Source organism: Leptodactylus fuscus, chromosome 2, assembly GCF_031893055.1.
Source record: "Leptodactylus fuscus isolate aLepFus1 chromosome 2, aLepFus1.hap2, whole genome shotgun sequence".
NCBI lineage: Eukaryota > Metazoa > Chordata > Amphibia > Anura > Leptodactylidae > Leptodactylus > Leptodactylus fuscus.
The window spans coordinates 156,515,746-156,540,141 of record NC_134266.1 but is presented as its reverse complement, the minus strand read 5'-3'; the positions used below and the strand labels follow the sequence as shown (position 1 = coordinate 156,540,141).

Below are 24,396 nucleotides of genomic sequence, written 5' to 3'. Positions count from 1 at the left end.
TAGATATGTTCAAATCACCCCCATATCCCTAGAATACATATAAAACAAAAACATTACTGTGAAACACATACACATTTGGTATCCCTGTGTCCGAAAGCCCCCGATTCTATTTACATTGGTGAAATATTATATTATTAGGTTATTAAATATTTCACCAATTTTTTTTCCATAAAATTTTTTTTTCCCCTATTTTCCTCCTCTAAAACCTTAGTGCGTCTTATGGTCCGGTGCGTCTTATAGTCCGAAAAATACTTTACCGTTGATATGACACAGGACTTATGGTAGAACTCACCTTTTCTTCTCCAATCATTTTTCCAGATATCCCAAACAGTCTCAAGGGCTTCATCAGAAAAAAATAACTTTATCCCAGTCCTTTACAGGCCAATTCCTGTATTTCCTACAGAATGTCAGTCTATCCTTGAGGTTTTTCTTGGACAGAAGTATCTTCTGGACAATTAAAAGTTAAACACTTTCAAACACATGAAAGTAATTGTTGATTTTTTTACTACACATCTTACAGGTGAAAGTGTTTTGTCTGTGGTTGCCAATGTATATGACAATGAAACCTTTCATAAACCAGTACGTTTTAGAAAACCCATCATCATTTCCTTATTGCGAACAGGTTATCAGGCAGGGAAACTATATGCATGAGAAGATAAACCAGCCACAATAGGAAGATAAGGACTGGGTTTATGACAAGTGCCCGATCATAGAAATCAAGTCCCCCACCCCCGCCTTTTCGCTCTGTGCAGATATAATGTCCAGATATAAATACGGACTATAACAGAAATCCAGTTGTTCCTGTTCTCAGTTCACAAATGAAACACTGAAAGTCATGCAGGGCATTATGTTGAAGAATGGGGTTCCAGTATAGCAGCATATATTCTGTGAATAATCAGTATGTATTAAAGGAATACCTCTGCATACAATTAGTTATGTACAAGAATGGAGTCCAATAATTATACATTAGTTTACAAGTTACATTAATGAAATCCATTATTTTACACAAGGAAGCTGAACAGCAATTCATTATAGAAGGGAGTCTACCACCTCCCCTAAGCATATTCAACTGTCACCACTGTGTTACATAGTACTATTGTACCATGTACAGTGATTATTTCATCAATTTGTAACGCATGATACTTCTGTAGGTTTGGAGAAGTTTTTGGCAGTTTGGTGACCTGCTGCCAGAAGGAAGAGTAATATATTCTGTGCAAACCTCGTTCTCCCAATAACAGCCATTCTGACAGTTTCTTCGCTATAGTTAATCATGGCTGGATGGCAGCAGAGGGAAGAATACATCAGATATATCCATCATCTGACAACTGCTCACTGATTCTTTTAGCAAAAAAAAAAAAAAAAAAAGGTCTTTCTGTATTTCTATATTTTTTAATCTATTACAAGTACAGATTACAAACGCAAACTGCCAATAAACTTTAAAAAAAAAATAATAATAATAAATTTTATAACTAGAGTGATGGGTGAAGTTGGGAGCCAAATCAACCTTCCCTAAATATGGCAGGAGATGTTAAAGGGATCCTATCATTCAATCACAATTTTTTCTCATTAACACGTCGGAATAGCCTTAAGGCAGGCTACTCGTCTCCTACCTTTCGTTGTCTTCTTCGCGCAACCGTTTGCTTGAAAATCCGGTTTTTGTCAGTATGTAAATGAGTTCTCTCGCAGCACTGGGGATGGGCCCAATGCTGCCAGAGAACTCTCCAGCGCCACCTTCATCTTCTTCTGGAACGAGGTCTCCACCGAGTTTTCTTCCGGCGGTGGCTTGTAACTTCTAGGCCTCGGGCAAAGCTGACTGCTCATGCCCGCAGCCACAAGAAAAATGGCCGCTTACACAGTATTGAAAATGGCCATTTTCTCGTGGCCGGCAAGCATGTGCAGTTGGCTTGCCCTAGAAGTTACAAGCCACCGCCGGAAGAAGATGCGGTGAAGACCTCGTTCCAGAAGAAGATGGAGGCGGCCCTGGAGAGTTCTCTGGCAGAATTGGGGACGCCCCCAGAGCTGTTTGAGTACTGGGGCCCACCCCCAGTACTGTTAGAGAACTCATTTACACACTGACAAAAACGGATTTTCAAGCAAACGGCGGCACGGAGAAGACAACGAAAGGTAGGAGAAGAATAGCATTTCTTAAGGCTATTCCGATGTGTTAATGAGAAAAAATTGTGATTGAGTGATAGGATCCCTTTAAAGGTAAGGCTAGCCATATAATTTTGATAGCTGTAGGGCTCAACAACCCATTTACATGCATGATCAGCTCCAGGGGTGTAACTTGAGAGGGTGCAGAGGATGCAAACACGAGCCCTGTAGCCTAAGGAGACCTATAAGGTGCCTTTATGAAGAGATCCATTCTATAAACAATACATGATAGTTGGGGGTTTGGTACAGATTTATCGTCAGGGCTCAGGAGCTGCATGATACCCTTCTGAGCAGCTTTGTAATTTTCAGATTGGATAGCATCTCCAATAGTTCAGCAAGTGGCCTTGCTAGTTGGAAAAGAAAACCTAATTGTGACCCTGTAAGAATACATTCACACAAGCAATCAGTGGTAAAGAAATGTAGGCTGTAGTCTGGAGAATTGTTATAAGGCCTGCTCATCTAAACATTTCCTATATCATTCAATGTACATCTCCACAACAAATCAAGGGGGCATTCATACATACTGTACATAGACAAATCAAATAATATAATGCAAAACAATAACATTTTCTGCTCCTGCTCTCGCTTCAGGCTTGAAGAATCGAATCTCATATACAAATGTTCATCTTCTTGTAAGAAGTCTCTTTTGCTTCACTGTGCTTACAGGGAGGTTTGCCCGCAGGCACACTAAAGCAACCGAACAGCTTACAAACTGATGTGAAGCTCCATTCAGATCAAGTCTTTTTTACATCCACTTAACAGATGCAAAAGCCATCAATGTTAAATGTTGATCACTGAAATCTTCCCGATGCTTCAGTGTCCAGTCCTACTGCTCAGGAGTTCTCTTCTGGCAGAAGTCTTTGCCGCACATGACCGCTGAGGTCAATCAGCGGCCTAAGGTAAGGACACGGGACAGGTGAGTATGGATTTTTTTTATTTATTTTTTTTTTTACCTTCCCCAGCCTTATATAAAGAAAGTGGTTATCATGGACAACCACTTTAATCACGGTTTTTGGCTGCTGTAATATAAATCATCATGGATATTTTCTTGAGCTTAATTTGATTGATGAAACAATTGGTTTTCAGTGCGAATAAAGATTTCTATGATTAAATTATTTCCAGGAGAGCGTCTCATATTTTTGTATCATATCAGTTTTCCTTTTGTGCTTATGTAGTGTTATACTGAGTTAAGGGGCAAAATATATTTGACATCAACTACTATTTGGCCCAAGTGTCACCAAGTCACTCAGTAGAAAAAGAATTTAATAAGCTTCATTGATCAGTAGATAGAAACATTTAGTCGATAACTAAAAAAACATTTAGTAAATACACAATATATGCAGCTGGAAATGATGAGCAGTTAGGGCTACCATCCTGTAGGGTTGCAAGGAGAATATGGTGGGCCCTTTTTCAAGATCATACTAGCAAATCATTACCTTAAGTCTATTTATCAGCTTGTAGACAAAGAAAAATAGAAGTGGTTTGAAAAAAGGGAACATAATAAACCGTTCTTACTGGTAATAAAGTTAATAAATAATACACTCACTGCAGCAATACAGAGTCAGTGGAAACGTCTATCTAGACTCACACTTCAGCACTGTACTACAGAATAAAATGTATTAATAAATGATGGAAAATCTGTATTATCTATTTCCCTCTTGGTCATGACTTACAATATTTCACTATGACAGCTTCACCCAATTAAGGGAATATTCCACAGGAACATTGGCTGACTTAAAGGGCACTTACAATACTACAAGCTTGAGTGAATGCTGGGACCCAAGATAACACATGTCAGGGGATAAACGCAAGATGTCAGCTTATAAAAAGGATTTTCACTGCAGAGCACATTTCCAGAACAACCTTTGGAAGACTCAAAACCTTTACTGTCATTTGTCACATATTACATGCAATCTAGAAAAAAAACTATACAATAATAGATTTGCAAATGACAATAGATTTGAATAAAATAACAGTTCTGTATTATTTATTCAGTAAACAAATTAAGAAAATGTCTATTCTGTCCGTCTACATATACCAATACATCTAGGAATGGCATTATCTCCTGCTACAATGGGTAGATAGACCTTCATCTATAGTACAGTATATTGCCTGTAGGGGAACCACAACTCCTTTTATTTTGCAGCAGTTAAATTAGATTAGCTCTGTACTCTTCCTAGGAACAGTATATTACATAATTGGTTGGCATACTAAAATGGCCTTTACATATAACAAAATTGACCTCTAAACTTGAAGAGGGGAAAAATGTGGCATCTCTTAGAATGAAAAACTAATTGTAAGGGCAGGTTTTTGATGGATCTCTTAACATTTTCTGACAAATAGGGGGGTATTCACACTACTCTTTTTGGTGTCTGTTGTTTCTAAGAAAATAAGATAAGGAAGTTATAGTACCATGAAGACTCAATTTAACTTGTTTTCTGTTCTCTTCACATTCCTCGAAAAAGACTGCGCACTAGGAAATTATTAAAAGTTATTGAAAAGCTCGCAATCCTGTCACTGGTCAATTTCTGGTTCACAAAGTAAGCAGCAATGATCAAGTCAGTTCTGTAAGGAAATATATATCAATGTAACGTCATACTCAAACATTTCTAAGCTATTTATAATATAGTGCTTTTTCGGAATGTAGACTATCAAACCTTACTAAGGTGGAAAATATATATAATCATAGCCATAAGTGTTGGCACCCCTGAAAGTTTTGCAGAAAATTAAATATTTCTCCCAGAAAATTATTACAATTATATACTTTTTGCTATACATATGTTTATTCTCTTTGTATGTATTGGAACACCACAAAAAAAAAAAAAAAAAAGATATAATTTCACGCAAAACTCCAAAAATGGGCCAGACAAAATTGCTAACACCCTCAACTTAGTATTTAGTATTTGGCTGCCACCCTTTTGAAAAAAATAACTGAAATCAATCACGTCCTATAACTGTCAACAAGCTTATTACACCTTCCAAATGGAATTTTGGACCCCTCTTCAATTGCAAACTGCTCCAGGTCTCTTATATTTGAAAAGCACCCTATATTAAGACTGAGTCAACTTTTCTCCTTTTTATCTGATTTTGCTTACTTTTATATTGCTCACATCTGTTACGTGCCACACAAGCATTTCATGCTTGAATCAAAGTTATTTATGCCCAATTTTGTAAAAAGTGCCTACAATTTTGTCTGGTCCATTTTTGGAGTTGTGTGTCAAATTATGTCCATTTTGCCTTTTTTTCCCTATAGTTTTTTTTGGTGTTAGGAAAGTGGATGCTGATCACCAATAATTGTGTTAGAAACTCATAGCACTGTAGCGTATCCATATGAAAAAGACACTATAGGCTACATGCATTGATTACACAATGTAGATGAAACGCCTACAAGTTGTACTAGTTATCACTGCCTGTTGCACTGGACCATCCAGTTTTGATCCAGGCTTAGCAACTGTTTCATGCCCAACACTGATTAGCATAGAACAGCAAGGCCGTAGACACTCTACTGTATCCACATCACAAACAGTATAGAGGTCAGATACCGCCAAAAGCCAGACATGGGTCAAATATATATATATATATATATATATATATATATATATATATATATATATATATTATATACACACACTTATATATTATACATACATACACACACACACACACACACACACACACACACGGGGGACCCAAAAGTTTCCAGAAAAGTTTTTTTTGAAGCGTGTATTTATTTATTTTTTTGTACAAAATTCCTTCAATCTCCTTCAACGTACTCTCCTTTAGCGGCAATACACTTGTCAAATCTCGTCTGCCATTTTTTAAACTCATCTACTTTGAGGAGTGCAAGCGCCTCCGTTGTTTTTCTCTTCACCTCCTCCACGTCGGCGACACGCTTCCCCTTGAGGTTCCTCTTCATTCGTGGGAATAAAAAAAAAGTCACTGGGAGCCATATTGGGTGAATAGGGTGGGTGGGCCGTTTCTTGCCATGAAAGTGGTCACCGAGATGGCGATGTGGGCTGAGACAGTCGTGGTGGAAAAACCAAATCACCAGACTGCCACATTTCGGGCCTTATTCGCCACACACTGTTGTACAACCTCTTGAGAACCCCAAGTAGAAAACCTGGTTGATGGTCTGAGCTTTTGGAACGAATTCCGAGTGCACAATCCCTTTTGCATCGAAAAAACAAATGACCATTGTCTTCACATTGGACTTCACTTGACAAGCGACGGCTGGACAAAAACAGCTCTTGCAAGAAAATTCACTGCGGGTAGACGAAACCTTCCGCATCAATGCCGCTTAGCACACTGACTGAGAAGGTGTGGTTGAACAAACAACTAGCTGCAGAGTCGCGTACTACAAAAACTGCTGGAAAACTTTTGGGTCCCCCCTCATAATATATATATATATATATATATATATATACACATACACACACACACACACACACACACATACATACATACATACATACATACACAGTACAGACCAAAAGTTTGGATACATTTTCTCATTCAAAGAGTTTTCTGTATTTTCATGACTATGAAAATTGTAGATTCACACTGAAGGCATCAAAACTAAGAATTAACACATGTAGAGTTATATACTTAAAAAAAGTGTGAAACAACTGAAAATATATGTCTTATATTCTAGGTTCTTCAAAGTAGCCACCTTTTGCTTTGATTACTGCTTAGCACACTCTTGGCGTTCTTTTGATGAGCTTCAAGAGGTAGTCACTGGAAATGGTTTTCACTTCACAGGTGTGTCCTGTCAGGTTTAATGAGTGGGATTTCTTGCCTTATAAATGGGGTTGGGACTATCAGTTGTGTTGTGCAGAAGTCAGGTGGATACACAGCTGATAATCCTACTGAATAGACTGTTAGAATTTGTATTATGGCAAGAAAAAAAGCAGCTAAGTAAAGAAAAACGAGAGGCCATCATTACTTTAAGAAATGAAGGTCAGTCATTCCGAAAAATTGGGAAAACTTTGAAAGTGTCCCCAAGTGCAGTTGCAAAAACCATCAAGCGCTACAAAGAAACTGGCTCACATGAGGACCGCCCCAGGAAAGGAAGACCAAGAGTCACCTCTGCTGCAGAGGATAAATTCATCCGAGTCATCAGCCTCAGAAATCGCAGGTTAACAGCAGCTCAGATTAGAGATCAGGTCAATGCCACACAGAGTTCTAGCAGCAGACACATCTCAACAACAACAGTTAAGAGGAGACTTTGTGCAGCAGGCCTTCATGGTAAAATAGTTGCTAGAAAACCACTGCTAAGGACAGGCAACAAGCAGAAGAGACTTGTTTGGGCTAAAGAACACAAGGAATGGACATTAGACCAGTGGAAATCTGTGCTTTGGTTTGAGGAGTTCAAATTTGAGATCTTTGGTTCCAACCACCATGTCTTTGTGTGGCACAGAAAAGGTGAATGGATGGACTCTACATGCCTGGTTTCCACCGTGAAGCATAAAGGAGGAGGTGTGATGGTGTGGGGGTGCTTTGCTGGTGACACTGTTGGGGATTTATTCAAAATTGAAGGTATACTGAACCAGCATGGCTACCTCAGCATCTTGCAGCGGCATGCTATTCCATCCAGTTTGCGTTTAGTTGGACCATCATTTATTTTTCAATAGGACAATGACCCCAAACACACCTCCAGGCTGTGTAAGGGCTATTTGACCAAGAAGGAGAGTGATGGGGTGCTATACCAGATGACCTGGCCTCCACAGTCACCAGACCTGAACCCAATCGAGATGGTTTTGGGTGAGCTGGACCGCAGAGTGAAGGCAAAAGGGCCAACAAGTGCTAAACATCTCTGGGAACTCCTTCAAGACTGTTGGAAGACCATTTCAGGTGACTACCTCTTGAAGCTCATCAAGAGAATGCGCCTGCCATGACTGTCGCGGCTTCCTGCTTCAGAGTAGGTCCAAATGAATGGGCCTAGCCCAGAGGGTGCTGCCGTGAGGCGGACACCGCGGCTGAATCAGCCGCGAAATCCGCCTGATGAAAGGGCAGCTCACTTCTTTTTTCTATGAGCGGGAACATACCGCTCACGGAAAAAAGTAAGCTAGCGGTCTACATAGACCTCCATTGAGGGGGTGGATTCTGACGTGGATTCAGTGCCATAATCCGCCCCCTCTTGCCCCCGTGTGAACGAGCCCTAATACTTAGGTGAAGCACGTTGAAAAACATTGATGAAGTTTAATGTATAGTCAAGACACTGACCCATGTACAAACTCAACAAGACCATTGGTTTAAAAGTGTCCTGGATTTAAGGGCCCGTTCACACGGAGTAAACGCGTGTGTACTTTGGCAAAACACACGTGTAAAAATAAGACTCCCATTGACTTCAATCCATGTGAACGGGCCCTAAAGTTGCAGATATTACAGGTATTGGCTCAGTTCGTGCAAACTTAGACAATCTGAAAATACACCAGATTTATCACAGTGACTGATGCTGGATAATAAAGCTGGTATATCTTTAGACCGTCTAATCTACGTTCATGCCACTGCTGAGTTGGTTTACTTTGAGCCGAATTTTACGACACAATGTCGGGGCATTTTTGGTGCATTTTAAAACCATGCTTTTTTTTTTTTTTTTTTTGAGAATACACACACACACACACACACACACACACACACACACACGTATACCAAGAGGAAAAATTTTACACCTGTGTATTCTTTGTGTGTGCCATTAATTTTAATTAAATTTAATAGTTACATTGTATATATTTTTTCACTTTAGTCAGTGAAGTTTTATAAATTGTGTGTTGAAAATTCAAGCAGTCAGTGAAGTATATGCTATAGCTATATACTTATAAGGACAGCTTATATAATATGGTCTACATAAATGCACAGAGAAATGATTTTCTTATGATACTATTGAGATATTAAAATAAATTGCTTCCTTTCCATGCACAAGGGATGAGTGCATTTCCGATCACATGAATAAAAGCTCCCTGTGCTCCTACTAATGCGCCTGTGGTTTTAAAGCATTTACAGTGCTCAATAATGTCGTCCAAACTCATCTAAGTGTGGTGTACGGATCTAATGTGGTCAAGGAAGTAATAATGCCTACTGCTTGCACAATGTAGACACTGATGTTACCGCACAGCTTCCAATTATTTGCTTCCAAACTTCTTTAGAACACAGTGGGATAGCCATCCATAATCAGAGAAAGGAAAAAAAAAAGATAGTGGGGGACAAAAAGAAAAATGAACGCTGACTGTCCTTCAGTTTTGAAAAATGTATAATGTGTCATTATATGCTAGGTGTTTCTAAAAAGGTTTCAGTGGTTCTCTAACAGTCATAGTGATTCTCTCTCCATCTGGCTAATATTCAGGCTTTACCATCATTATTTCTGTGTAAATATGTACTTTAACCGTTGGCTTAGAAATAGGCTGCTACTTTTGTCTTTACATACTGATACCATTCATTGGCCTGCAACGGCTGCCAGTCTGTTTAAGTTGTTGTCCAGGATTAGATAAAAGCAAGGGTTATATCCACAAACTGCCACACGTGGCTGTGTGCGATATTGTAGTGCAACCCGATCCACTTCAGTAAAGATGAACTACAATACTAGACTATTCAGATAAAGGTATGGCACTTATTCTGGAAGTAAGCAGCCATAATATGCAATGTACAATCCCTTTTGGTTGAAATATTTGTGTACGAAACTGTGTCTAGGACTGGTTGCAGGATACCGAGGCCGTGTTCAGTGTGCTATCCATGTATTTCACGGATAGCACACTAACCCATTCTTTTCTATCGGCCCGTACACATGGACAGGAATTTCATGGTCCCGTGGCAGGCTGACAGTCTGGGCCGCAAAATATAGATCAGGTCCCATTCCTGTCCTATTTTGCGGCCCTTCCTTCTGTGGTTCCTATTCATTAAATGAAAACCACCACCAATGAAGTATACCTTGTGGGACAAGTAGACAAATCCCAGTTTACCCTGAACCTTGCCTTATTAGCCCCAGATCAATAATTCCCGCCCTAACAAGGGCAGTAGCACAGACTGTGCCCTAAATGCACCCTAATATTCCCTATACTATCCAAACATGTTTCTTCCTACAAAGGTAGGCCTCATCAGAGGTTCTAAGAAAAAGATAAGGAGAGGGAAACCGTACATACTGTACAGTTCAAGCATTGTATACTAAAATACTTTCTAGCTATTTAAACAGATGCCTAAACAGATATGGTAAATAAAACAGTAACAGATTCCCTATAACTAATGTTTATTATCTGTTATGGTAACAGTACTGTCTGCAAATGTTAAAAGGAGGTTCCTAATAGGGCCTTCAACACAAATGTGGACATAACTTACATTTAGGTCATTTTAGCCTTGTTCCTATGATATTCATTGAATGCAGCTTCATGTCAAAGATAAAGTCATTTACTGGATTTTAACTTCTGAATGTAAAATATTTATTTCAAATATTGTTTTATATGATGAATGACTTTTCTAGTTCTGATAATGTAATCTATTTTTCTCTGGAGATTTGTGTTTGCTTTATGCACTGAATGTACGATCGTTGGTATACTGTTCCTGAGCATCTATTTTCAGTGTGATGTCATCCTATCACATATTGTAGCACATATTGTCTTTTTGCCTTATTCTTAATGAGTCCAGATGGATCTCAGGAGGACCAGATGGCATAAGAATGTGGGTATGCTTTTATCATCCAAACACAGGCTTTCAAAAGCTTACTAAATGCCATAAATTGAGTAACAAATTCAATCAAGTGTGCATATAGGATTCCCAATTGCTTTGACATTTTTGCGTTTTGAAGGAGGGAAGAATGAAGTTTTCTTTTTTTTTAAATTTTTTAGAAATACTATGACCTTTGAATTAACACTGAGATAGTTGTGATATGTTTGAGAAAGTGAGACTGGGTGCCGAGGGGTCGGCATATTTCACCCAGGTTCCTCACCTATCTGTGGTCCAATGGCATATTCAGTAGGCCTTAGCCCAGGTGTGGGTCCTAGGCTCGTAAATGGGCCATAAAAGGCTGCAGAAACTGCACTTCTGGGCAGACTCTGCCAGTGAGAGGAGGTGCTTGGGTCTGTCCTGGAGTGTCAGAGTCTGGTGAGATCCATGTGATTTTTTTTTTTGTGGCTGGAGCTAGCCATACTTATAGTTAGGACTTATTTTATTTAGTGAGTGCTCAGACGAGCTGGGTTTTTGTTATTTTGTGACTAATAAACGGAACAGGTTAAAAACCTGTTTTTACCAGACTTTGTGTCCGCATTGCTGATGCTACTGAGCTATTCTCCCACATACAGTAAGTTCGTTCAGTCTAAGTATATAGATCCTTTGTGTCCTCATTAGGCTCTAAGACAGTTACAAATCGCAAATCTCATTGGGGAAAATTTATCATTAGCAGAGTTTGCACCAAATTTATGAAATGTCATGCAATGTTTGATATAGTAAATGTATCTCTGACACATTTCTGTCCTGAAATGTTACTCCACTTTTTACACCACTCACTGACTGGAGCAAGTTTGTGTCAATTTTTAGTTAGAAATGTGGAGTACAGTGTTTGATAAGTTTCCCCCATTATGTCCATTCAATAGTGCTACTGGTATGGCAAAAAATACTTGTTAATTTTTTTTTTATGTCAAAACCTGTATTCCAGCTACTTTTTTTTTTCTATTTACTATATATGCTTCTTAAAAGGTATGTAAATTAGTTCTCTAGCAGCAATGGGGGCGGCCCCAGTGCTGAAAATGCGATGGGGGCGTCCCCACTGCTGCTCGAGAACACTATCCTGCGACGCCTCTATCTTCGGCTGGATCCTCCCCTTCTCTGTCGTCTTCATCTTGCGTCACCTCCGACACCTGCGCAGTTGGCTCTGCCAGTGAGACACTAGTAGAGCCAACTGTGCATGCCTGCCGGCGGCCATTTTTGGGAGGCCGCTCTTGTAGTTAAATGCAGGAGCGGCCTCCCAAAAATGGTCGCCGGCCGGCATTCACACTCGGCTCTGCTGGTGTCTCACTGGCAGAGCCAACTGCGCAGGCGTCGGAGGTGACGCAAAGGAAGACGACGAAGGGGAGGATCCAGCTGAAGATAGAGGCGTCGCAGGATCGTGTTCTCGAGCAGCAGTGGGAACGCCCCCATTGCATTCTCAGCGCTGGGGCCCACCCCCATCGCTGCCAGAGAACTAATTTACACACCGGTAAAAAACTGTATTTCTAAGGAACAGCGCGGCGGAGATCACATCTAAAGGTAAGAGACGAATAGCCTTTCTAAAGGCTATTCCGACGTCTTATCCACACAAAAAAAAAAAAAAGAGGTTTTAATGGTAGAATCCCTTTAAATTGAAACTTGTGTGTTGTATTGCTTTACTGATTCTGTAATAACATTGCCTAACCATTTGTGATGTAATATCATTATGTTAAGAATGTGATCGTCTGGTAACCCAGAAGGACGGATGAGAAATGCAGACTCATAACTGCTTCTCAGCTGACAATGTTAGCAGATTACAGGCGCACTTTATGAAGGCCTACACTTTGTCAGTAGAGCGCTAATACAGGCTTGCTTTATCAGTAGACACAAGAGGCACATATTGGTGGCCTCTCTTACAAAATATACTGTACTTATTTGTGTAGGCTGGCATAAAAAAAAACAACTACATAATGTGAAGGCGTTACTGGGGCAGCCTGCTCAGCTATTTTCAAAGATCACAACTGTTTATGAAGGGCTGGTGAGGTCCTGGGACACTGCGATTGAGAATTTTTCCCTAATATTTTACACTCTTCTAATAGCAGAAAAAAACCCATGCAAAATTGCCAACAAATCTCTTCAGCCTGGATCTTATTGCATTTCCGCCACGGCCTTTTCCACGGTCCTTTTTGGTTACAACTCAGTACGTGGGCCCTCCTGAAAGGTTTGTTCCCGCTCACCGAAAAAAGAAGCGAGCTGCCCTTTCTTCAGGCAGATTCCACGGCTGATTCAGCCGCGGCGTCCGCCTCGCGACACCCTCCTCCGGATATTTGGACCTAATCCGGAGCAGAAAGCCGCGACGGAAAGTGTTCACACGGAACCCCATGTGAACTAGCCCTAAAAGTAATATCCTGTCATTATTACTTTCTCTTCTGTAATGATCCACACATAGTTTTAGCATGAAAAATTGCATAAAAAAGGTGATCAAAAGTGTATGGAAACTTTAATCATCTACTGCTTCCACCATGGCAAATTTTGTTTAGGTGAAGATTAAAAAGGAGTCTTCTTTGTGTTGCCGAACTGTGGGAAACTATTTCAGATGTCGCAAAGTATCACAGAGATCCTTGTCATGGTCAAAGTGTTCAGGTTTATTACAGAACTGTAAATTATCCATAGTAAACGGATTGTTAAATTGTTTGTGTTTTTACCAAGTTCTTTTGTACCTTGATCTATTTACTGTAATTACGTTCGCCTGCAAAACCTATCGCACAACCCCTGTAACACCATGTGTAATTTAGTATCATTCATACAATACCGCATACATATAAAAAATACATTGTGCCTTGTACTTTAACAACATAAACACTCATAACCTTTCAATTTGAATATCCGATCATAGTAATTAGTCTAATTGCTATAACTGCATGGTTACATAGGAATTGCTACATTAAATATATTATTCACATACCACAGTTAGTAATGCTAAATTTAGACCTTTATGACATTGCAGCATGTCTGTGAATATTAGTTTTGTATTATGTGTTTTGTCAAATTATTTTCACACATACAAGTACCTGAATAAAGTTTCTGAATGGCAGATTAATTATTTAGGACATAATGTTCACATTTTTGCTTGAGAAATTGCTTCTGTATAGTAGTGTTAAACATAAAAACTTGGAGTACAGAATGCAAAGGGCTCTTTACCTCTAAGAAATCCAAAAAGTATTGATAGGCACTTAAAATGGGAAAATTCCCTTAACCATATTTCTTGCCCATTCCCTTTCAGGAAACATTATGGGTTATTACAGTGCCCAAACATAGCAGTCTGTTGCTGAAGGAGAGCTTATCTTCTTTGTTATCGCAAGTAGCCTTTATTTCTGTAGGCATGTATAGGAATTATTGAATATTGCGGGTTTTTTCCAGCCTTTAGCTGTATCTGCCCGATTATCCTGACACATTGTAGACCTCCAGGAACATAAAAAATAAAAAGGGTCCAATGCTACAGTTTACAGCTTTTCAGTCCTACAGGAAACTATAATGACTATATTGTCAACTATAAATGTTTGTGAAGCAATAACCGAAATCATTGGTTCCCAAATGGAGGGTTGTGATCCTCCTGGGGGATTGTGACCCATCAGTAGTAGTTACGAGGTGTTATGCTACAGACCCAAAATGGCTGCTGATAATGGTTAGCAGCTTTATTGGTAGCGGAGAACTGACAGTCTTCAGCAGACTGTGGTCCCAGGAGAGGTGAGTAAAAATAAACAGTTATACAGTCCTCTCCTGGGCATCCTTCTGTGGCTGTTTGTATCAAGCACCGCCTGCTGGATCCACATCAAACCAGTTAGAGTTGCATATAGGAGAGGCATAGTTTACCTCTACTTAACCAATGCAACACCTGAAAATGCTGAGGCTCAGAGTATGTTAGCCATGATGGGCTGCCACACAGCTAACACTCACAGGGCAGAGGCAGCACCTTCTACTGGATCCATGACACGACTGATTCAAATGATGAGGAGAGGTGAGTAGAAGTGTTTTTTTTCCTCACCTCCTCTGGGCCTCAGCTTTTATACTGAGAAGACCCCAAAGTACAATAATTCGCAGAGGCACTGTGTGGCATTATACTGTGTGGGGCCAATCTGCAGTACAGTGTGGACAGCACTGGGGACCACAGGACATAATTTTGCCAGTATGGGGCCCCAAAATTCCTAATGTCAGAATAGAATACAAGGCAGAATAGGAGGTAAAATACAATTAGGGACATTTACTTTTCAAATGCGGCTAAGTAGTGGAGGGTCCCTGGCAAAATTCGCTACCATCAGAAAGTTTGGGAACCACTGACCAGATAGTAAAAACCATTATATTATATTCTAAAATAATACAGACACAGGTCAAGACAAATTGCTATTTTACTAATGTGGATAGATTCTGAATTTGGTCTCTGAGATCTACCTAATAGTTCTAGATATTGAATGGAGCTATGAACTGACAGATGTATGTGTTACTTTGTGTCTGCCATAGAGGTTGTCTTTTCTTTGACTCATAAAAAGTAAAGTTTATTAAAGAGGACCTTTCATCAGATTGGGCACAGGCAGTTCCATATACTGCTGGCAAGCCGACAGTGCGCTAAATTCATCGCACTATTGGCCTTCCCGATCTTTGCCCCGGGTAAAGCGCTATTGGTCCCGGTACCGTAATGCTTTACAGTCAGAAGGGCGTTTCTGACACTCTGTCAGGAATGTCCTTCTGCCCAGCAGCGCCTATCGTGCTGCACAGTGTGAGCGGGGAGGAACGCCTCCTCCCCTCCTGATTATACTCGTCTATGGACGAGCACTGTGATCAGAGGGAGGGGGCGTTCCTCCCTGCTCACACGCTACAGCGTGATAGGCACTGCTGGGCAGAAGGATGTTCCCGACAGTGTGTCAGAAACGCCCTTCTGACTGTAAAGCGCTATGGTACCGGGACCGATAGCGCTTTACCCAGGGCACAGATCGGGAAAGCCGATAGTGCGCTGAATTCAGCGCATTGTTGGCTTTCCAGCAGTATATAAAACTGCCTGTCAATTCACTGACGGGTATTCTACTCAAAATAATTTGTATATACAACTGAGGGAGTAGAAATAAAACATAACTTTTATTTTTTAATATATTAAAATTGTGCCCATTATAGCATAAAATATTCCAATAGGGAGATTCACTAACCAGTAAAGAGATTAGGTAGATATAGCTTCTATCTCTTTGATAAAGTGAAACTCTCCCCTTTATCTTTCCAATTGGCAGGAAAAAATAGATAAGCATTCCATTTGTTCAGCAGGACTTGGAGGAGCAAGAGTTAATATGCAGCATTAGCTCCCAACAGTACTCAGAGGTCTGACCAGGTAATGATATAGCCAGTATACAATGGATAAGCAGCAGTCCTATCTATCCTCTGGTTCAATTTAAATGTATTGTAAGTCCCTGAACTATTACATGGAGAAAAAACTATTTCCTAATACCCTCTATACGTATTTCACTAGCTGATATTCTAGCTCATCAGGAGGTTTTTCTAAGGAAAGATGAAAGCTGCAGTGAAAACTGCACTTCCCACGTCCTTGGTGGTAGGACGTGGTATTAGGTTAGACTGCCAGCGAGCGCGCCGGCAGTCAAGCCTTTTAAAGCTTAACCACACCCCCAGTCAACGCCCATGCAGGCATCACGTGATTCCAAAGGATTACACCCACGTAGATGTCATATGACGCTCAGGGGGCGTGGAGGCACTCATTAGTGCTCCTATGGATATATGCAAGTCTAGCTGGAGAACCACAAGTCCCAGCTAGAGAATAAATGTTTTCTATTAGAATCTCTTCAGTGTATTATTAATACTAGGGCATCCATGATACAGAGAGGGCGTAGTAATCATATAGCAACATTGATATTAAAACTGCGGCAATATTAACCTATTGTGAGACAATTAGAGGCTGTAAACATGGAATATCTATAGTAAAACACATAGGGGCTATAAATAAGTCTATAGTGAGTTATGGTATATATATATTATACACATATATATATATATATATATATATATATATATATATATATATATACATATACACACACACACACACACACACACACACGAGTTCTCTATTCAGATCTATATTAATTTTATCAAAAACCACAAACCACAACACTATACCCCATTTTAACTATATAAAGCAACTATAATAGATATTCTCATTAAGCCCTAGTGGAGCCAAGGTTTTAAGTCTATATGTCCACTCTGCCTCTTTTTGTAAAATCTTTTTATCCCAATCCCCCCCTCTAGGATTCGCCTGTACTACTTCGATCCCTTGAAAAGACGATGTTTGAAGATTCCCATCATGAACCTCCCACATATGACGGCTGAGGGTACGGTCCTCCCGCCGTCTAATATTGCCGATATGGTCTAGAATGCGCCTGCAAAATTTGCGGCGTGTTTTCCCCACGTAATTCTTAGGACATCCACAGGTGGCCATATACACAAGGCCAGAGGTCTGACAATTAATAAAGCTGCGGATATCGTACGAATTTTTTGTAGTGACACTAGTAAAAACAGAGCCTGCTTTGATAAAGTCACATGCTTTACAATGTCCACAACGGAAGTTCCCCGTTGGGATATGCTTATTAAGCCATGTAGTGTGTATTGTTGGGGACAGATGGCTATGGACCATAATTATTTCGTTTTTGACGGCCGCTTCTTCCACCAGTCGGTTGGAACTGCGATGGGCAGTCCCGCTGCGCCAAATTTCGCCAACTTGTATCTCGGCTGGTGGGAGGAGCGGCTCGTCTTTGTTGAGGAAAATGAAATTTGGACATCTCAGATCCATGACTGGATTAGGTATATGGATGATGTACTGTTGTTTTGGACTGGAACGGAACAAGAGTTGTATAAATTTGTGGAGTTGTTAAATAAGAACAGTATAAACTTGAAATTTACAGCTAATATTAGTAAAAGGGAACTCACTTTTCTTGACTTATCTATCATGATAGATGAACAGGGACATATTTCCACAAAAATTTTCAGGAAGGAAACAGCAACAAATAGCTTATTATCCTGGAACAGTTTTCATCCCCTTCCCCTCCGTAAAGGGATACCTAGGGGACAGTACCTTCGCATGAGACGAAATTGCTCATCATATTCAAACTTCCGTAAGGCTTGCGACGACTTGACTAATCCTTTTGTGGATCGTGGTTATCCATCTGAAGTGTTGCAGGAAGCCTTTAGACACGCATCCATACAAAATCGTACAGCTTTACTTAATCCTCGTCCAAAAGCCACAGGAGAGAATCAATTACGAATCATTGGTACATTCGACAATCAAAATTCTAGAATAAGATCAATCATCGCTAAACACTGGAATGTGTTGAGGTTGGATCCAGATATTAATGCGTTATTAACACCATCCCCCTCTATAACATATCGCAGGGGTAGAAACCTCCAGGACCGATTGGTCCATAGCCATCTGTCCCCAACAATACACACTACATGGCTTAATAAGCATATCCCAACGGGGAACTTCCGTTGTGGACATTGTAAAGCATGTGACTTTATCAAAGCAGGCTCTGTTTTTACTAGTGTCACTACAAAAAATTTGTACGATATCCGCAGCTTTATTAATTGTCAGACCTCTGGCCTTGTGTATATGGCCACCTGTGGATGTCCTAAGAATTACGTGGGGAAAACACGCCGCAAATTCTGCAGGCGCATTCTAGACCATATCGGCAATATTAGACGGCGGGAGGACCGTACCCTCAGCCGTCATATGTGGGAGGTTCATGATGGGAATCTTCAAACATCGTCTTTTCAAGGGATCGAAGTAGTACAGGCGAATCCTAGAGGGGGGGATTGGGATAAAAAGATTTTACAAAAAGAGGCAGAGTGGACATATAGACTTAAAACCTTGGCTCCACTAGGGCTTAATGAGAATATCAATTATAGTTGCTTTATATAGTTAAAATGGGGTATAGTGTTGTGGTTTGTGGTTTTTGATAAAATTAATATAGATCTGAATAGAGAACTCGTGTGTGTGTGTGTGTGTGTGTGTGTGTGTGTGTGTGTATATATATATATGTGTGTATATATATATATATATATATATACACCATAACTCACTATAGACTTATTTATAGCCCCTATGTGTTTTACTATAGATATTCCATGTTTACAGCCTCTAATTGTCTCACAATAGGTTAATATTGCCGCAGTTTTAATATCAATGTTGCTATATGATTACTACGCCCTCTCTGTATCATGGATGCCCTAGTATTAATAATACACTGAAGAGATTCTAATAGAAAACATTTATTCTCTAGCTGGGACTTGTGGTTCTCCAGCTAGACTTGCATATATCCATAGGAGCACTAATGAGTGCCTCCACGCCCCCTGAGCGTCATATGACATCTACGTGGGTGTAATCCTTTGGAATCACGTGATGCCTGCATGGGCGTTGACTGGGGGTGTGGTTAAGCTTTAAAAGTCAAGAAAAACCTCCTGATGAGCTAGAATATCAGCTAGTGAAATACGTATAGAGGGTATTAGGAAATAGTTTTTTCTCCATGTAATAGTTCAGGGACTTACAATACATTTAAATTGAACCAGAGGATAGATAGGACTGCTGCTTATCCATTGTATACTGGCTATATCATTACCTGGTCAGACCTCTGAGTACTGTTGGGAGCTAATGCTGCATATTAAGGGTCAGTTCACACGTGAAAACCGCCTAGCTTATTTGTGCGAGGTAAAAAACCTCGGGGAGTTTTTTTGACGCTGTTTTTTGCATTCCACGCGGTTTTTGACGAGGTTTTTGACGCGGTTTTCGTTAGCGGTTTTCGCTAGGGTTTTTTTTCCTATATGTGCTATAGAAACTGCAGGCGAAAACCGCGCGGTTTTTTTGAAAAAAACCGCGCTGTTTTCGCCTCCCATTCACTTCTATGCAATTCTTCAGGCGTTTTCCGCCTGAAGAAAGGTCATGTCGCTTCTTCAGGCGGAAAACGCTAGGAGGAAAAAAAAAGCTAGTGGTTTACATAGACCACCATGTTAAAGGAGAGGTTTTTGAAGCGAATTCCGCTGTCAAAAACCTCCCCTTTGCCCACGTGTGAACTAGCCCTAACTCTTGCTCCTCCAAGTCCTGCTGAACAAATGGAATACTTATCTATTTTTTCCTGCCAATTGGAAAGATAAAGGGGAGAGTTTCACTTTATCAAAGAGATAGAAGCTATATCTACCTAATCTCTTTACTGGTTAGTGAATCTCCCTATTGGAATATTTTATGCTATAATGGGCACAATTTTAATATATTAAAAAATAAAAGTTATGTTTTATTTCTACTCCCTCAGCTGTATATATAAAACTGCCTGTGTCCAATCTGATGAAAGGTCCTCTTTAATAGCTGGAAATATTCTTTTTAAAAAGAGGAAAAAAACAAACAAAACATGGTACCATCAGCTTGCCGACTACTTTACACTCAGCAGATATAAAGAAAAAAAAAATGTGAAAAGGGCCATATGAGGCTTGACTGGACTTCCACAAGGTCAAAACATCAATAATGCTAAGAAACCAGGGTCACAAGGTAACGTACCAATACAAATAACACCCAAAAAGCAACAGTATACATTCTTTTATGAGGTTTTTTATGAGCTTAAATTCATGAATTTGATTTTGTAGTTTATGTAGGTGCCGATTGTAACTTTACACTTCACAAACAAATGTTTAAGTGGTATATGATCTAAATATAATATAGACATCTATGTGCATAGGAGGAGTCCTTGAGAACCGACACACATATTGGTGCCAAGCTATTTTTATTTTCATCCTGCAACTTTTTGGCAGTCGAAAGCAGAAACTCTACAATGTAATTTTTGCTACATTACAGGCAAGTAATTAATGTTTTTACATATTTTGCATGTGTATTGTGGTAAAGTGTATAGTAAAGGTATGGAAGGGGGGTATAGCTCTCCTGGTTTCCTCAGCCAGGCGCAGTAGCAGAAATCTTGCAGGATACATGTTGCTTTAACAGAACGTAGTCTGCTAGTGCTCCTTGTTTAAATTACATGGGCTGGATTTTCTGGATTGGAGGACAGGTTGGCAGTGGGAGCCCTCCAGTCCACACCCCTAGTCCACTAGTAGTCCCAGGTGTTCTCAGATGAGACTTCCTGATGGTCATTACTGGGGAAGGAAGCCTGGTAAAAAGGAGGCCTGACAAGTTTTGCAGCCTGAGAGAGAGCACCCTTGTACTGGACATATGCTACTGCGTTTTGGGACACATTTTTAGACCTGCACTAGGATAGTGAGGCATGCTGCTGTTTCGTTAGAGCCGGGTAGGCTTAGGCTTTTATTTTGTTTTTACATGTTGAAACCCGCTGCCTGTGTGAACTATGTCATTGCCGACCCCACTGTGGTAGCTGTTCCCTACAGTATATACAAAAATGTGTCCTTCCTTACCTTTCCTCCAGGTTTAAGATACTGCAAGATGAACGGCTTTGAAAAAAAAAGTGTTTTCAACCGGTTTGTATTTCTTTTCCACACCACTCATCTTGAATTATCTTGAAGAAAGGTAAAGGACACATCTGTCGGTGAAAGCTCTTTGAGACAACCATCCAAAACTGCATTGAAAGGTTCAACTCGTACGACTCCACTTGTCTGACTAATTTCGCTCTAAAAGGAAAAAATCTGCAAATCATGGTGATCTGGACAGGGAGAAGCCAGAGGGGCTCTGAAGGCTTCGCAATGGACACTTCTTTCTAAGCTTTGTTCTTAAAACATAGATTTCAATAATTTGGGAGCCTTTCACTATTAGATCATAAAACATTACAGGAAATGTATGCTGTGTTTTTGGATTATAACCTGCAACATGGTCATGAAAGCAAAATGTACCACTTACTTTGGATGAAGATAGGTCGTGCTGTCATCTGTACTGCAAATTGAGACCTCTGGATTCTTTATATGGCATATAGTATTTTTCTCATTACGGACTGATTAATATGTAAAACTAGAGTTAAATATACTATCCTGGCCCGTATAAGAGGCATTTAGTTTTCAAGTTAAGTTGTGCTTCATGCTGAAATCCCAGCTGCAAATAAACTGTTCAAACAAGCCCAAGATACAATGGTATACGCTTATGACTGGGCTGCTTTGTCTCCGTGCTGTTTCCGCATGGAAAGAGTGGGAAGCCTTTAGAAGCAGCTGCTTTCCTCCTGAAAGTATGAAGAAGCACAACAGTGTGATGGTCAGCAGTACTAATCATATCGGTAAAGCCTCTTTCATCTACACACCTAGGTGACCGCTGCTACGGGATTAGCTGTTGCCACATTTAGTACAGTAAAGAGTTTATCTTCATTTTGTCTAGTGGATGACTCGGGAGACATTCTTTTTGTGCTAGGCTTTCTGTATTACTGTAAGGCATCATATCTCCCTCTCCCCTTCCAAATCTATCATTTAGTCTCATGCTGGGAGGACACTGGTGACTGCCTGTTGAAAAGTCAATGGCCCATGTCATGTTTATCAAGGCTGAGCGAAGATCATGCATTCCAAGCATCCATTGCTCCCAGCAACCAGAACAAACTTTCTGTTCAATACACTGCTATAGAAGTTTATTTAGACTATTTTATCAACATGAAGAATATTTCTGTCCAAAAACACCATTACCAGAAAGGTAACATTCAATTAAACTGTATGTCATGTTTTCTGTTTTCATACAAGCATAAACAACCAATATGGCCACAGAGCTTTTCACCCAGGTTCCTCTATAGCAATTCTTCTTAGCTATTCAGCAAAAAGAGTATAGGGAAAGAACACTCCTAAAATAAGGCAGACTTGCCATTCAGGAATCCGGTAAGGCTACATTCATAAGATAGGGGCCTGTACATTTACATAGCTGACTGCACACCCAAGGGTAAGTAATCCGATCTCATGGATCTCTCATACGTTATTATTTCTTATTAGAGCACCATTATATATTTGAGACTTTACATACAAAGCACAAAATATACAAAAGTATAATGCTGTTAGCTGTGATCAACTGGTAGAGTTGCTTACAGGGAAGAGGGGCAGACTATAGACATGAGACTATTGAGGCATCCGTGAACTTGACCCCAGATAAGAATTGTTACATTTTTCCTCAGATCGATGTACAGACAATGGCCGTGTAAATAGAGTTATCAAAAGTCTATATGTCTATATGCTAGCTGCTGAAACAACAACCTGCATACAGTCGAACCCATGTTCATGTGCATGAGCCCTAAAGCTGACTGTGGTAATGTAGGTCTCTGATTACCTCCCAGTATTCCTAGAAGTGTAACTAGAGCCTTTGAATTTTGGGAACAGAGGAGCAGCACATACATAGGAAAATATGCTTCTGAATTATATTGTGGGAAATACAAGGAATTACTAAAACAGACAAGTCAGGGAAGGGGACAAGTCCTAAATTCTTCATTCCGCACTTGAACCAGAAAGTAAGAGTAGGTGAAAAAGAATATACAGAAATTTGTAAAGTGAAGTTTCAGCCAAAGAGGACCTTTCACCAGTTCAAGTTCCTGCATGTGTTAATAGTTACTGCTCCACTTATTCCAGCACAGTTGGAGTTTTCTCTCTAGTCTTCATTGTTCCTGAGCAACAAGCTTTGGGGCCTGAACTGATATTTTAGCTCTGTCTGGAGGACAGTGTCAGGTCGGGGGAGGGGAGGATTCAGAGATCCAATCAGAGGCGATCAGTCTCAGAGCTCAGAATCACCGCCCCCTTGTCTGCACATGCCTGACACTGTCCTTCTGACTAGTGATGGGTCGTTCACAAAAGAGCCACCTCTATATCCCGACTCTTTGAAGCGAATGACGGGGATTAGCCATTTGGGAGTCACAAAAGCCGGTTATTTTTAGTAAGCTGGTCCAATGATCCACATCAATAAAAAGATCCGAAATTCCCATCACTATTTCTGACCATAGAGAGCCTAACTAGCATGTCATGCACCACAACTGACAGCACTGATTGCTCAGGAACAGCTGAGGCTAGAGAAAAAAAAAAAAAAAAAACTGTGCCAGTAGAGCACCATCTGAAGGTGATTACAAACATATCAGCAACAAAAGGGAACACAATAGTTCCAGTTAACAGTTCAGATTCTGGCAGAAAAATCCCACATATTGGAACCTAACCGGGTGGAATTTAAACATATTTTTGATGTGTTCCAGAGCAGAACTTTGAATGGTCACTAACTTTTCAGACAGCTTAGACTCACTTCAAAGAGCATATAATTCTGGGCTAAAACGTAATGCACTTTTACATTTAAAAATGGGTTTTACTCAATGATTCTCACTCCTGTTCATTTCAGCCTCTGCAGTGTTTTTCAGTGTCTGCACCCTGGAGGCAGAAGCAGAGGCAATACGCAACAGGAGCAGAGGTCGGTGAGTAAAACATTGGCTGCTACCTGTTGGAATAATCCAATAGGAAGCAGCCAATCTTGTGTGGCACCAAAGGCAGGCGAGTAAAACGAACAGAAATACTCACCTCTCTTTGGGTCTGTGGCTTCACAGGCCTTAGTGGTGACTCCTGGGGCATGTGACATAG

The 24,396-nt window shown here is 40.2% G+C and overlaps 1 protein-coding gene across 5 annotated transcripts in view; it reads right to left on the bottom strand.

Moving 5' to 3' along the window:
• The window catches only part of CAMKK1 (calcium/calmodulin dependent protein kinase kinase 1), a 178,156-nt gene that overhangs the window by 130,645 nt on the left and 23,115 nt on the right, over positions 1 to 24,396 (bottom strand). The window contains exon 1 of one of the 5 annotated variants that reach the window (XM_075264893.1): positions 21,722 to 22,391. The exons of the other annotated variants lie outside the window; for them this stretch is intronic. The gene's annotated coding sequence lies outside the window, so the exon portion shown is untranslated. Of the gene's footprint in view, positions 1 to 21,721; positions 22,392 to 24,396 lie in introns of those variants that run through there. 5 annotated transcript variants of the gene reach the window in all.